This window comes from Cyanistes caeruleus, chromosome 6 (genome assembly GCF_971803275.1).
Source record: "Cyanistes caeruleus chromosome 6, bCyaCae1.hap1.1, whole genome shotgun sequence".
Classification (NCBI taxonomy): Eukaryota; Metazoa; Chordata; class Aves; order Passeriformes; family Paridae; genus Cyanistes; species Cyanistes caeruleus.
The window spans coordinates 51,823,917-51,839,539 of NC_141706.1; the positions used below are offsets into that span (position 1 = coordinate 51,823,917).

Sequence of the window (15,623 nt, forward strand, 5' to 3'; positions counted from 1 at the left end):
CCGGCGGCGGCGCCGCGCCCCGCCGGGCCCTAGCGCCGCCCGCCCGCCCCGCCCCGCCGAGCCGTCTCCCGGAGCTGGCGGCGGCTGCCCGCGCCGGGCTTCCCCCAAGGAAACTTCGGGAGCGGGGAGCTGCGGGGGCGGACTGAGAGGTGCGGCTCCCTTCGGGGGTGTCTTCCTGCCGGTGAGCGGGGATGCAGCAGGCTCGAGCGGAGGGCGCGGGTGCCACGCGTTCTGTCTCTTTTCCGTCAGGGGTTCCCTCTCGGGCCCGCTGTCCCACCGGGGCCGGCCCTCCCCGGCACAGCCCCCGGTGAGCGCCCACACGCCTCGGCTGCCCGCCTTGGCCGTCGCGCTGCGACTGGGAACGGCCTTCGTGCCTCCGGAGCCGGTCTTTTACACGTTGAAAAACGAGACATGCAGAACTAAAACTGTTCTTTTTTTACCGCCTTACCCGCCGGAAGCCTCAGCGAGGCCTGACACCTCCTTGCATCGTGTTTACGGCTGAAAACGGAGAAACCTTCCCAAGTCGGAAGAGCCTGAAATGCCAAGGGTGCACCTGCCTCCTCCTGCCCACTCCTCTGCCCCTTTGCAGCGCTCCCCCCCGCTCTCCTCCCGCTGCTTGTCCTGCCTTGCTGCCGGGAAAGCAGGTGAGGGGGAGCTTTGGGCTGAACCCAGGCCCGTCTGCAAGTGCAAAGCCTGGCAGGATCTCAGAGGGAGCTGGTGCGATCCGTGCTGCCACACACTTGGAGACTGTCAAGCCTGTAATGGGCATTTAATTATTAATTTTAAGTTAGCTTTCTCTAACCAACCCTGTAGAATGACAAGGTATATGCTATTGCTGTAGTGATTATAGGAAAAGTCTAGTTTATCCTTTTAGATTCAATTTATCATAATGTGGGACTGGCTGGTTCAGGATGGGATGAGATTTTTTTTCTTTTCCCCTGAGGGATACATTCTTTCCTGGACACAAAGCTTGGACATAGGCATAGAATGACAGCTGTATCCTCCCAATTCTTTTTCCTGCCTACCCAAACTCCAGTACTCTACTGGACTGCCAACCCTACATCAGCATGCTTTGCTCTGGGCATGACACAAGGATATTAGCACCAGCATACTGCACAGCAATGTACAAAAAGTATCAACTCTGAATTTTGATGACAAGATTTGAAAAAAGAAGGAATGGAGTTTTCTGTCTGTATCAAATACAGCTTTACTAGAAAATGGAAAATTGTTCCTCTGCCCTTTTTTCTTGCTGTCTCCAAGCTGATTTTGAAAAGCCAGTATAGGCTGGAGTAGCAGCGAAATCTTTCCATTTGTAAAACTTGCTGGCATGAAACTTCTCCCTGCCCCCATCTTGGTCCTAGATATATCCCTGAGCACTGCTCGTCTGTGCAGATGGCAAAACCTCCTGTTGATTCCCTGATGCTCGCCTCTTCAATAGATGGATGGGCTCAGTTTATTCCAAAGTGAATATAAAGCCTTGGGGTTTCCTGAGGAAAGTTACAGTTTTCATTTTGTAGGTGGTTTTGGTGACACAGAGACAATCCCATCCCACAGGATTCTTGTGTAAGACACACAGGTTCCTCGTTCAGTTCAGCTGAAAGTTTTCTACTGACTGCTCTGCAAAAGCTATGCAAAATTTTCGAAGACTGTGTCAAGCTAGATCAGCCTGGCTTGGTGAATGCCCTTAGAGCAAAGCACAGACAAAAATCAGAAGGTGTGGAATGAATCCAACCCCAGGCTCCTCTTCCAGGCTTGTTTCCTGGTTCAGATGGGTAGCCATTGGAGTAATGGCCACTGGAGAAGCTCCCAAAGTAGAAATGCCTGATTTAGTTTTAGTGACAACACTCCAGGAGTAGCTGAACATTTGGGCTCAGCTGTTGATGCAGCTAGAGCTGGGGACCCTGGGCACCACATTAATAACAAGGTTTCTATTAACTCTTTTTAAAAATATAGATACCTGTTTGCAAGATCATCACATAAGGAAATCTCACAGATGCAAATAGACAGACTCCATGAAGGGTAAAATCCCGGCCCCATGGAAGCAATGCCCAAGTCTTGTAATGAGCCTGGATACTACAGGTGCTGTAGTGCCCTACTCAGGACCACTTCATATCAACAATACAAACAAGGCATCTTTTCCTGTGCTTACCCATTAACTCTAAGGCAGGAATTTTTCTTAATTAAATCAGTTTTAACATTTCTTTGTTCTTTGATCAGGTCATCTGAATTACTCTGTGCCTGCATCTATGCTAACCATAGCCATTTGAAACCTCAGCCTAAGTTCCTTCAAAATTTAGCCACAAGTACGTGCATTTCCCTTCTTCTGTTGTTTGCTTTCAGTGATGCAAGCTTCATTATTCTTTCATTTCTTCCTCCTTCCTCCCACTCATGTATTTGAGGCTTTCTTACATGCTTTGTAGCTCTACTTCCCACCTCCTCCTCATTTAGATCCTTCCAAAAGAAAAGAGTGTTTTAGAAGACCCACATTTGCAAGGGAAAAATATTAATAGTGGAAATTTTCTCAGAGATGCATTTTTCCTATGCCTGCAAGTGCATCTTGTCTCTCTGTATCAATCCAAGCAATGTTAACTCTCCCATGTAGAGGCTGCTTTGTTATCTCTATCTGCCGGATTAAATTAATGGAGATGAAATTCTTACCTCTCTCCAAACTGGGGAGAATTTATGATTTATACTGTAGAAGTTTTCTGATGTCTACATCAGTCCATTGTATCTAATTTTCTTTGGAGTTTTTCATTAAGCCTTGTTCTTCTGGAGAGTTTGTAAATCCAAGCTTTCCAGCTAACAATTCCTGTGTTATTTCTGTCTCTTGGCCCAAGTTTGCAGCCCCCAGAGCAGCCCCAGGGCACAGGTGACTCTTCTTCTACCTCAGGAAAAAATGTCCCTGCTGCCTCCTCTCTGCTGCCTGCACAGTGTGGTGCTTGCTTCAGGGTCAAACAGATGAGAGGCCCTTTGCCACAGGGATTCCCCTTGGGAAAGGCTCCAGTCTCACAGGGGAGGCAGCTCAAAAGGAGCTTGACTGCATCTACTGAGTAGCTCTAAGTCCATCTATAAAACCCCTTGTGCATCTTCAAGGTCTTGCTGTAGCAAGATGTGATTATTTATCAAGGAGTGGAGCTAGGTGTTGCATGAGATGTGAACAGTACTCCTGTGTGTGCCCTGCCCCACAACTCCACTGTGTTATGTTGATATCCATTCCCTTTTTTACTTCCAAAATTTTTTGGAAGTAAAATCAAGACTGGGATGTGTGGGGAGCTCCCAGGACAGGTGGTGTGGCTAAAGGGGGGACATGAAATTGAGCATAGCTGTAGTAGGAGATTGTACAGGTGGGTCACTGTACAACTGCTCACTTGTCACTTCCAAAATGTCATTTTATAGCTGTGCTGATTACCCTGTTTGTTTCTTGAACTTCTTTGGTCTCTTCATTTGAACACAAATATTAAAATGCCAGTGCTTTAAGCTAGATCACATTTTCAAGACAGGATTCAGTGACTTTTTTCCACTTACCCATTTACCATTCATATCTGACTTTGCAAAACCAGAAAGCAAATAAATAAAAAATTCACGTAACTTTTCAGGTATGTCTAATACACCCAGTGCCTCAGGTTTTTTGTCTGATTTGAGGTATGATTTCCATAGGATAAATATCTGTGCAGTTCCTGGTCGATTTTCTGTTATGTCTCAGATGCACAGGGCACACAGCCCAGACTGTGCACTGGAACACAGTTGCCATTGCTGTACACCCCATCACTCTACCACATAAGGCTGAGCCCCATCAAAGTAAAGCAATGCAGGAAGATTACCGTAATGCCATTCCCTCTTTCATGCTGCTGCAACAAATCCCACTCGCCTTCCCCTTGAACAGCCAGTGAGACCTTTTATGGTCACATAGGGGTACTTAATTATACATATATATGTGTTTTTGCACTACTTTAGTAACAGTGTAAGAGTTGAGCAATAGATTTAATTTTATGATCCAAAAGAAAAAAACTCAGGTTCTCCAGTGAACAATGAAACTGTAGTTTTCCACTCTTTCTTATTTTATTTTTGTTAATACCACCTTTAAACTTTGAATTATCCTGCAAGTATTAAGGCTCATTAGCTTTGTTTCAGCTTGTTCTTTGTGTTAATGGGACAGCTTTTTTGTAACAAATATGAATCTCTTGAATGCTAAGGCTTAAATGTTTAATAAAAGTCATTAGTAGAACTATATGTAAGGACTTATAAGAAAGGTGATGTTCTTCCGATGGTTACTGTTATGTCTCTGGTTGCCAGTGATCTTTCTGGCTTGCCTTCTGCTTATAGTAGGCCTTAAGCTTTTACCTTTCCATGCATGGGATAATCTGATTCCCACATACTATATCAAACACAAGCTCCAGCCTACATACCCCATACATTTTCCAAGCACACACATACATAGGAGACCTTCAGCGTTCCCGCATGACTGAAACATTTTTAAAACAGAAGAGCCACTTAACCAATGAAATAAAGCATGTTGGTTAAAAAATATTTCACATGCACTTTTTCTTGTAGCCTTGCCAGCATCTACTAAATTAAACATCTACAGATCTGAGCACTTTCTACCCCTTTTAGAATCTTGCTCACAAAAACATCTGTTTAAATGGTCCTCTGTCAATTCTCTGGGGTCTTTCATGTCTTTTTTTGCAGGCGCCCACATTTCTCCCAGGGAAATCTCTCCAGTGAGCCTAACAGGGGCCCAGCCAAAACATCACAGTGAGGAACACTTGCTTTGTTTCCCAAGTGTTTCCTCAAAAATGTATGCCTGGATCCATCTTCTCTCTCCTGGGTACACATCTTGACAATCCAGCTATTGAAGTAGCTCAATGTATGCACACAATAAACATGTCAACACATCACATTCATAAATTATTACAGGCAATACCAAATCTGCCACAAAGGTTTTTTCGACTTGAAGCTGTAGAAGAGGATCTTCAGTGGCAGAAATGCTGAAAACTGACTGTGAAAAATAAGGTTATCTGTTAATCTCATGCAACCAGGATATAAGACAGCATATGCTTTATGGTTAGTGGGAATAAAAAAACCAAAAATGGTAAGTATTGAGAAGCAGAATTTAGAATAATGTAAAACCACCAGAAAACATTTATGTTGTCCAAAGTTAGCTAGCTATCTCTCTGAAGGAATTATTAGGAAGCATGATAGTTCTCAATGTTTTGTAAAATTAGTTTTTCTTTTCAGTTCTCTGATCAGTCATCCTCCAATTTACTCAGCAGTTACAGGTTTTTACTTTGGTTGCAACCACAAAAATTCAATCAGTTTTTCTGGCTGTTCTAGATCTAGCCTGAAACATAGGGATGCTCACTATACCTCCTTATTCACATCAGCATCTGCTTCCCAGGTCTTCTCCCTTCTCTGTGGTTCTCCCACTTCTCATCCTTCTCAGTGTGGCATCCTTCATTCTGCCCTCCCCTCACCATGCTGCTGAGCACAGGCAGTTGCACTTTCCCACATCTGACTTGAGCAGGGTTAAGGCTTTTGCTCCCTGGTGCAACTCTGCTCTGTCTCTGAAGCAACACTGCTGAATCACCACAATGCCCTGTGTGACAGCACCAATCTCAGCAAAAGGTAACCCTGCTCAGTACAGGCCACTTCCTCAGGTGGTTCAAGCAAATATTTAACATAGACATGGATTAAAAATACAGAGCATCCCACTTCACTGTGGCTGAGGAACAGTCAGAAAGTGCTATGATGCTGCTCCAAGCGACTTCTGCAACTGTGCTGACAGATCTCCCAGACCTCTTTGCCACCTCAGCAAATTCAGCCACTCCATCCCCAAGTCTGCTTGAGGGGCTTCGGGCTGCCACAGTGTCTCAGACCTGGGTAGAATAGCACATGCATGAAAGTCAAAAGAGTGAAAATCAGACCATTAATCTATTAATCTCTATTACTTTGAGATTTGTCAAAACCTGTGGCTTTACCTGCCATGATGGCTGTTCTGGACAACCTTCCAAGATGAGACTTGAGCAAATAATGTCAATTTTAGTCTACTGGTGCCCAGGGCTGTGGAAGGGGAGCTTCAGATCTGCTCTGGTGTTGTGCTAGTTTGCTGTGTGCCATTGAAGCTAAGCATTCATCCTGCAAGCCTGTGATTTAAAATTCTCCTGTAATTTCCTCTGGCTTTGGGTTTCCCCAGGTATGTAGATCTGGCTCCTTCCAGCAATGTTTTTAGCATGGCCCCATACACTGGCCTTCACTGCAGCTCTCACCAATCAGCCATTTTAATTACGGCAGATATTTTTTCACAGCATCTTGGTTATTTCACTGGCTTTCAAGTTCTGAGATGAGTTCCATCTAATTATCTGGGTCTCTTTTTTTGTCTCTGCTTCTGATACTGTCCTGTCTTTCATGTATGTAAAGGGTAAATGAAGATTTTTACCAGTGTTCTATTACTTCAGTATGCCAGCCACACATCCAATACTTTTCAGGTATTGATACCTGTATCAAAATTAAGGAACTGTGAGTAAACAGCATGGTAGCAACAAACAAAATACAGTGTGCGCTTGTGGGTTCATAATTTTTGTCTTGAGGTTTGATTCAGGTTAAATCCTCCCTCTCACTTCCTGCAACAATTCCTATCCTATTCACATCCCAATGGCTCTGGCTATGTAACAGCTGCTGCATTTTATGTCTTCACCTTGTTTTTTCTCAAGAGGGAAAGGTCACAGATACTAGTCTTTGTACCTGTTACAAGCAGTTGGGCTAGAGTATTGTACAGCAGAAAAAAAAACCTCCACATTTTATTGGGATGAATCAAAGACAGTGATCAAGTTATCTTGTAAACTAGCTTTATGTGCACCTTGTTAAAAAGTGTAAGTCATAATAACACAGTTAATCAGGAAACAGAACTTCTTCCAATTTTTTGCTTTTCTTGCTTAAATGTTTATGCTGCAAGGCTAGCCCATCTGGCTTGAATTGTAGGATGGAAATCACAAGATCTACCCACCATTCCCTGATTTGTAATCCTGGAAAAGACTGGGAGTAGTTTGGCAACATGTTTCCCTGCCTCCTGTAGAAACAAATCTCCAGCTTAAGAGTAGATTGCAGCAGGCAATAGAGTAATTTCAAGACACAGACCCAAGACACAACATGGGCAGCTGATAGAGGTTCCTAATAAGTCAGTGGCTGGCATTCATGTTGAGGTCCAGGCTAATATAAATTAAGTAGGAATTAGCTGTGCAATCTACATTCAAGCCCAAACTTGGACACCACACCCCATGAAATTCAGCAGATACCTGGATGTCTGGATGTGATCTCCAAGCATTTTGCCCTAGAGTAGAGGTGTTAATAGTCCAGCTCTTTTAATAGTCTGTTGAATACAAATGCAAATGAATGCTCTGTGTGTGGCTATTGCAGAATTATTTGTTGCATGGTGTTGTTTTGTGGTAATGGTCTCAGTACCATTAATGTAGTATCTCTTCAAATTTGTGCAATCAGAGAAACATTCTTGTTTCCATTTTACAGGTGAGGCAGGAATTTGCAAAAAGACTCAGTGACACAGAGTCTTAATTCATCTGGGAGTTGAGTCCTCCATGAGTGCTGCAGCAGCAGAGCCATCCATTCCCTTGCTGAATTCAGTGTGACAGGCTGCTACTGATAGCTGATACCTAAACAGCACTCTCCTTGCAGAGCTCCCAAACCTCTTCACAAAAATGGCTGAATAGCCTTCTTCCCAACTTGCCAGTGGGAAATGGAAAACACAAACAAATCCCTATGAAGCCATATTACCCACTGCAATGAATTTCTGAATCAAGAGAAGGACCAGGTTTGTGAAATGCTTTGAGATAACTGCATAGAACATTTACCAAATTTTAAGGCATGACTAAATAGAGTTGCTGTTTGTTCATAAACTGTCACGGGTTGCTGTGTCTAATCACTGTGGAAACTTAAGAAATACCCATGTGTCCTTGGGTGGTCAGCAGCAGGATGGCTTGGACATGCCAGGGTGACAAAGTGCTGTATGCTGGCCTGTTTCAACCACTCTGGATAGACCCAGTCATGTGGAACCGATAAGGGCTTTGCAGCTATCTGCCTGACTTATATAGGGTGTGGAGCAAGTTGTCGCTTAGCCTCTTTCCTGATTTAGCCACTGGTTTTCATTACTAAGTAACAGTCAAGATAAACAGAGATTTACTGCTTTTAAGGCAATGGGGCAAGGGATGCACACTTCACATGCCACAGCAGACATCGATAGTACTTCCAGTAACACCTGGGGGGTTTATTAGTGGATAGAACTGAATCAGAGCTGGAGATTTGAACTCCTGCCTGCTTTAAGAGACAGCATATCCAGAGTCAGGAACATCACAGCTTGGATCTTTATGGTGGGTCATCTCAGAATGTGGGACACAGTTTTTTCTCTCTTCTGACATTAATATGTATCTGGACTGATGCCACTGACGCCACACACGTCCTTGTCACTCGAGAGATATCAGAGTTCCTGTGCTTAGGAAAGGAGCACAGCCTTGAAACAGGTGGGGAGGGACTGGGGGGCTGATGGTGGTTCTTGCACTGTGCAGCTGCAGACAGAGAGTGGAGGCTGGGGTAGCAAAGGGATGGTAGGGTCCTGACTGTGGAGCATCCACCCCTCTGTGTCTGCACCCAAACACTGGGGATAATAACAATTTTCTACATTTTCCCTCACACAGTACAACTCTCAAGAGCAAGAGTGACTATTGTTTAGAATAGACAAGATAATGCTACAATAAATTTTTGAAACAACAGAGGAAAATATGAACGCTGCTGGAGACAGGAGGCCACAGCCTGTGGACTCCAGCCAGTGGGTCCTGGCACTTATTTACTTGTGAATTTTTGGTTCTGTATCTGTTCTGTCACTACTGGAAAATGAGGTTATGACCCCCAGACTTGGGAGGCACAGACTGCTGCAGACTCTCTGAGACCCTGGGGTGGATGTATGGCCTCTTGCTGGTTCAGTCTTCTCCTGTGAAATGGGGATAACAGTTCTTCCTTACTTCACAGAGCCTCTGCAGAGATAAATGTTAACAAGTGTGAAGCCCTTGCCTACCAAAATTATGAGGTCCACGTAAGAGCAATAAATAGAGCAGAAGACATGGTGTTGTGTGAGGATGCTACTCAGCCTGCATTGCTGTGGACACATGCAGACACCTGCTGCTCACTGATTCTGACATACAGTGTGGTTGCCACCTTCTCCAATACCAGGATTATAGCCTCAAGTCACAAGAAACTTCACATCTTCCCCAGAACATCTGGTGCCTGCCATCAGCTATCAAAAGGTTTCACCCCCAAGCCCCTCTTTCAGCTATGCTCTGGTTTTGCAGGGGCAGGTGTGGAGGTTGCAGACAGGACCTCCAAGCCTGCTGTACCTTTGGATCTCTCATGCATCTACTGAGAAACACTTGTGCAACTAACTACTTGTTTTACATTATTTGTTCAGAATACCTGGATTTATGGTTGTCGTGGGAACTATAACAGGATTTCCTGACTTCAGTGCAGACAAAAATCTCTGCACAGAGTAACATGGTCCAGGTGAGAATGGGGCAGGGCTGTGGAGCTGGTGCTAGCATTGGGCATAGTCAGGAGGTTGGTGCTGTGTGCCTGCTGAAGCCAGAATTTGACTTAGATGATTTTTCAAAAAGAGATACACGTGATATTTTGCTCAGCAAGCATGCCTTCCAGCCATGCAGTCCTCTGTTCTCAAGTGTTGCTTCCTGCCTCACTTCTGCAGGAACACTTGTCTCAGAGGCTCATCCTCACCAGGAAGGTGGATTACAGCAAGATCTTTTGCTTTTGACAGCAACCAAAGATGGAAGAACGACCACTGGGCAAAAACATCCAGCTACATTTTCCTGGAAATGTCTATTCCTGGAAAATGCAATGTGTTGAATAACAGTGCAGCTCTATACTGAAATATGAAGGACTTGGCCTAAAGATCCATCTGAAAAATGCCTGTTAGCTAGTGCAGGCTGGGTTGCTTCAGGTAAAAATCAGAAACAGCAAAATTCTTACTCTTCAGAAAGACGTTTTCTGAGCCCCAGGGATAGAACATTTCTGACTAGAGTAGTTCAGGAGTTAGGGGCTCAGGTGAAGTCAGGGTCAGGGAAAGCACCCTGTCTGCACAGCTCTGGAGGTGCTGCTCGTGCCGTGGGGAGTGATGACTATTGACCATCTGCATGCTGCACTTCCCTGTGCTAATGGAGACAGGACATCATTGGGGTGAATACTGCTCCTGCACTGTTATACACATGTGCAAGGTACATATGATGCTGCTGTGGTTTTCACTTACTGTGCATTAGAATGTCTGAGGATGTCTATACTGGAGGATATACCAGTATTGTGCTTGCCAGAGGGAGAAACAGAACAGCTCACTCAAGGATGCACAGAGGTAGGAAACAGCAGAGAGTTCAAGGTTCTGCACTTCTCACTGAACTTCCTTCTCTGGACGGTGTTACAGCTCCACAAACACACCTCCTCAGGCTTCCCCATCCAAGAAGTGTCTCCTATGTGACTTGCTTGCATCAGAATTAGCAGTTTAAAATATTCAGATATGCCTCCCACTTTTTTTCTTTCTCTTTTCCGCTGATCCTAGAAATACAGATAACGTCCCTCTGCAGGCAGGCTTATCAGGCAGGAGTGTTTGGGTGAGCTGTGAAAAGCAGCACATTCACTAGTTGTTAGAAAAATCCCCTAATGCTTGCATAGCATTGTTCCGAGGTGTGTAAAGACACACACATATGTTATGGCTCATTACGGGAAACGCACCAAAAAGAGCAGTTACACACAGACACTGCATTTAAAGCCATTTGCTGCAGGATTTTCAAGGAAAAATTGAAAGGAAAATTTACTCACAGAGAGCAGTCTTTGCTTTGAAAACAGGCTTTCTGAGCTCAGCCTAAGCAATTTGGGATCAAGGTCTCAGTTCTCTGCAGGAGGGACCTCAGGCTCTTGTCCTGTAAGAGATGCAGGGATTACAGAGTGGCAGCACAGCAGAGGAAGGTGATAATCTGACACGATCTGCTGCCAGTGTCCTGACAGCCCTTTCAGCCAGGGGCTCTGCCCAGCCCATCACTGCCTTGGCTTGGGGGTCAGAGCAGGTGGTTTGGGGCCCATCCCCAGGTCAGTCCCTGCCCAAGGCTCTGCCAGGAGAAAGGTTCAGGCTTTGCCCCAGCTCAGGCTGTCAAAGCCACTTGACCCTGGCAGCAAAGGTCACCTGCCTGCTCTACCATGTGTCCAAGACCTGGAAAGGGGAGGTGACATCAGGAAAAATTGTGTCACAGGCAAAGGAGCAGGAAAACAGTTGTGACCTGAGGACAAGACTATCAATTCCATTTCTTCCCTGTTCCATGTCCTGCCCAAGTAATGAAATGAAGGGGACATGAGGACATCAAAGAAATCTGAATTATGTCACCACCAAGTCCCAAAGATACTAAAAGCAATCTGGAAGAAACCTCCTGGGAGGTTAAATCAGCAAGTCATTACTAAATTTATAAAGGGAGAAAACTTTTCCTCAGGAAGCAGAATACACAGGGTCCTCAGATGGATCAAACAATCAAAACCACACTTTTGCCTTTTTTTCTTCAAATCAACAATGAACCAGTACATATGATATATACTTTTAAAAAATGAAACCTTCACATTACTCAGTGTGTTGTACTAGTGAAAGAAAAAAAAAAAAAAGGATTGTAACCAACTAGATATTTTAATGAGAAATGGGGTGGTCTCTCTTCACCTCTTTTCCCAACAGAAGAGATCAGTGAGGTCAGATCTGGATTTTTCCTCACAATTGTACACTGGCATTTGAACTCAGCACCGCCACAGTGGTTTTCATGTCTCCTTCTTGCTTGTTCTGTCTGAAACAAACTCCTGTAAACTGCAGGTTGGTCCAGGTTACAGCTACATGAAGATGTGGCCTCATTGCTTCAAACAAAAATCATAACAAAGATTAATTTTCCCTTCTTTGACAAATCTTAAAATGATAAGTGGTGAATCTGGCATTGTTTCCACCCATGTTTTGTCCTGAGATTCAAAAATGTAGTTTGAAGGTCATCAGGCTGGATAGTATCCTCCCCAGAAACCACTTTCAGGGTCTTTTGCTCAGCCAGTGACTCAAGGTTGTCTCAGTTTTCTCAGGCTTGCTAAACAAATGGGTGTTTTTCCCACTGAGGCTGTTCTGCCTTCTGTTCTGAAAGAATGGGACATGTGGGTAGGAGAAGCAAGAGGCTGCTGGAGTCAGACTGGGAGCTTCATGTACTGCAGATATACACAAATATCCAAGAAGCAACATCCTCATACTTCAAAATTTCAATCTGGAGGGTGCATACTTTTAAAGGAAAATAAAATATTTTTAATTTCCAATAGTGTCCTCTGTGATCACAACCTATATTGAAGGGTCTGTGGTATTTCTGTAATGCAGGATGGCTGCATATTTACAAATCAATGGGCAAAAGACTCTACATTTGCAATATGAGAGAACACAGGAGCTGTGATGGAATCACTCTGACCAGTATCTGTTCTGTCACTCATCTTCTAGTAATAATAAATCATGGGTCTAATTCAACAACATTCACATCTCAGTTTTATCTATATAGAAGTCTCAAAAAGTAATCTTCCATTGCCCTGCAATGAAACTGGCTGTATTTTTTGATGAACTGTGCTCTAAAAATGTGTCTGTACTTGTTATCACCATGCCTTGGTTATGAAAGCCTAATGCCAAAAAAATGAACTTGCTTACTACATTATCAGGACATGCTGGGATTTTTTTCTGCTTTCACCATCTGCTTGCTTTCATATGCTTTCCATTACTGAGACAGCATATTACACTGCTAGCAGAATTAGGAAGAATAATTTAGCTCCCAAAACAAACATGATAGTAAATTCAATGGGTAACATTCTGCTTTCTCTTCAGTCAGTGCAATCCACTGAAGTCTGTTCTATAACACCTAACTGGGTTAAATTATTTTCTTAATTGTAAAGATGCAGCTCCAATTGACTTCCATGATGAAATCTGGGTGTAGATGAAGGAGAAAGCTGCTTGCATTATGCCTAACATCTAATTTAATGGAAAAAAGGGTTTTCTTTTCTGTGATATGCTACACTTTCAAGCTACTTACTGAAGTAGGTGCAGTCAATTTAAGGCTTATCTAACATATAGCATTGCATGGAAAATGCAAGGAAAGGTCTCAGTAGGCTGCTGTGCCTGCTGGGTGAGAGCAGCTAGCAACACGAGAGCAGTGGCAAGCAAGAGGCCCTTTGAAAAAGCAGTTGTAAAGGGCTGGCTGAGGAGGGGCTGTGCTCTGCACATGGGCTGAGGCATTGCAGCACAACAGTCCTCACCTAATGGGGATGGCAGCTACTTCACCCTCTTGTGCAGGAGGCCTGAGCCCAGCAGGCTCTACTGACCGGCCTGCCTTGGGAACTGTCTGGTACAGACTCTGTACCTGGGGCTGGCTTGCGAAGGAGGACAGGGGCTAGACTGAAAGCCTGTTTGCAGTGTGTAAGTGCAGAATTTTTGTGCTGGTTCAGCAAGGAGGTGACCCTGTGGAGCAGCCTGAGGAAAGGGAGATCCAGCCACACCTGGTGGCACAGGGGCAAGGGAGGCTCTCCAGCAGCATTGCCACACCTCTCCACAGTGAATGTTAGGGAAGCACCAGCTGTGCTGCTCGGGGAGTGCAACCCCGCCGCAAAGGCAACACAGGCAGCTGGTGCAGGGGGGTAGCGGCATCACCCACTCACACTCAGCCCTCTTCAAGGAGGATTACTGGCCTTTAAGGTTATACTTTCAGAGAGGGAAGAGCTGGTGCCAGAAAAGAGACTTATTGAAGCTGCTGTTGCTGTTGCTGCTCATATCATGAATTTACGTGAGTGGTTTTGAGAGACAATCTCACAAACCACATATTTTTCAGGGATCACGAGCAAGAGTAGTGCAGGTTTTGTATTAAAAAAATAGAAAACTAAAGAATATGTTTACATGCTATAACTTGGAAAAAGCAAGCATGTTAGCAATCTGTAATGCCTTGGTTATTCCTGGTTTTCTTACACTCAAAGAAAAATATGATTCTGCTGTGTATTCTCTCATTCTGCTGGGAAGTCATGCACTCAGCTTCCATGAATGCTCTTCAGTGGCAAGATGCTACTACACCCCTTAGTGTCAATAACTTCCATTAGTATCTCCATATTAGTCTGGATAGAAAGAAAGATAGATAGATTGAAGAGGTTCACTCCATTGCATAGAAAGAGCAATGCAGGAGAAGGTGAAGCTGAACATCTCTTTATTGCATTATTAGAGAGAACAGAGAAGCGCCACTTGTCATTGGCTTATGCACTCTCCATTCTGTTTCTTTGTTTTCAGGTTTCACCATAAAGAACCAAGTTTATCTCTGAAATTAATTGAGCACATGACTGCTGATTCTTTTCACCCATATAGCACCATTTTCAATGTTCTGAACTAAATAATAGAATCATAGAATCCTTAAGATTGGAAAAGGCCTCTAAGATTTTCAAGTACAATCATTAACCAAACACTACTGTGTTCACCACAAAAAACCCAAGTGCCACATTTACACATTTTTTGGAACACTTCCAGGGATGGTGACTCCACACTTCATTGGACAGCCTATTCCAATGCTTGACCACCCTTTCTGTGAAGAAATGTTTCCTAATGTCCAGTCTTAACCTCTCCTGGCACAATCTGAGACCATTTTCTCTTGTCCTATCACTTGTTACATGGGAGAAAAGACCAACCCCCACCTGGCTGCAACCTCCTTCCACATAGTAGAGAATGATAAGGTCTCCCCTGAGTCTCCTTTTCTCCAGGCTAAACAATCTCAGTTCCTTCAGCCACTTGTCATGTGCTCCAGAACCTTCACTGGCTCTGTTGCCCTTCTCTGGACGCTCTCCAGCAATTCAATGCCTTTCTTGTCGTTGTGTCCCTTTGAGACAGGTGTACTCCCTCTGTTGCCAGTAGGCTTGGTGTCATGTAAACTGACCTGTTATCAAAACCCCAAAATTCTGTTTAACAAATTAACCCATAGTAGATAAATATTCATTAATATTAATAGTAAGTTAACTTCCTCCCAGATATCTTTGTGGTGAATAGATCTTGATTCTAGTCCTTGAAAACCAACACTGAAAGATCAGAGTTGAAGCTGTTGTAAATTATCGTTTGTGGTGGCAGTGTCAGTCTAGAAGATTATCAATGTGAATTATTGTAAATGAGGAAGGAACTTACACAAAACATGGGGCTGCAATAAACAACAGGCTTCCACAACTGAAAAGCACAATTGACATTAAGTTCTTATTCAATAAAACTTTCTTCATGACACATGAGCTTTGCCTTCACAATATGGCCCTGAATTGTTTTGTATTAAGGTGCTAGAAATGTTACTTTCTTGAGACATTCAACCCAGTTCCCCTCAGCTGGAGGAGCTACAGGCAAAGAGAACTTAATAGGAAATTTAGGATATTGATATACTGCTATTGTTTTGGCAGCTTTATTTTGACTTCACAACACCAGAAAAACAATTTATCTACAATATATATGGCTAACAGCTCCAGGAAACTTGGTTATCTAATGTAGCATCTCACTTACTTGGAGA

At 43.9% G+C, this 15,623-nt stretch overlaps 2 long non-coding RNA genes across 5 annotated transcripts in view; one reads left to right on the forward strand and one right to left on the reverse strand.

Moving 5' to 3' along the window:
• Positions 1 to 58: 58 nt before the first annotated feature.
• On the forward strand, positions 59 to 11,706 carry LOC111929908 (uncharacterized). 2 transcript variants are annotated; one of them, XR_015288425.1, is made up of 5 exons: positions 59 to 181; positions 459 to 644; positions 7,519 to 7,819; positions 9,031 to 9,558; positions 9,758 to 11,706. It is a non-coding gene; the product is annotated as an uncharacterized LOC111929908 (long non-coding RNA). The 2 variants fall into 2 exon arrangements; XR_015288426.1 differs by having other exon boundaries at positions 91 to 149.
• The window catches only part of LOC111929614 (uncharacterized), a 35,688-nt gene continuing 24,105 nt past the window's right edge, over positions 4,041 to 15,623 (reverse strand). The window contains exons 1-5 of one of the 3 annotated variants that reach the window (XR_002864934.2): positions 14,776 to 15,007; positions 11,759 to 11,946; positions 10,879 to 10,979; positions 5,976 to 6,492; positions 5,117 to 5,873 (exon numbers count right to left, since the gene is read on the reverse strand). This is a non-coding gene — a long non-coding RNA (uncharacterized LOC111929614). Of the gene's footprint in view, positions 4,997 to 5,116; positions 5,874 to 5,975; positions 6,493 to 10,315; positions 10,676 to 10,878; positions 10,980 to 11,712; positions 11,947 to 14,775; positions 15,008 to 15,623 lie in introns of those variants that run through there. The other 2 variants (XR_015288427.1, XR_002864774.2) reach the window with 2 other exon arrangements.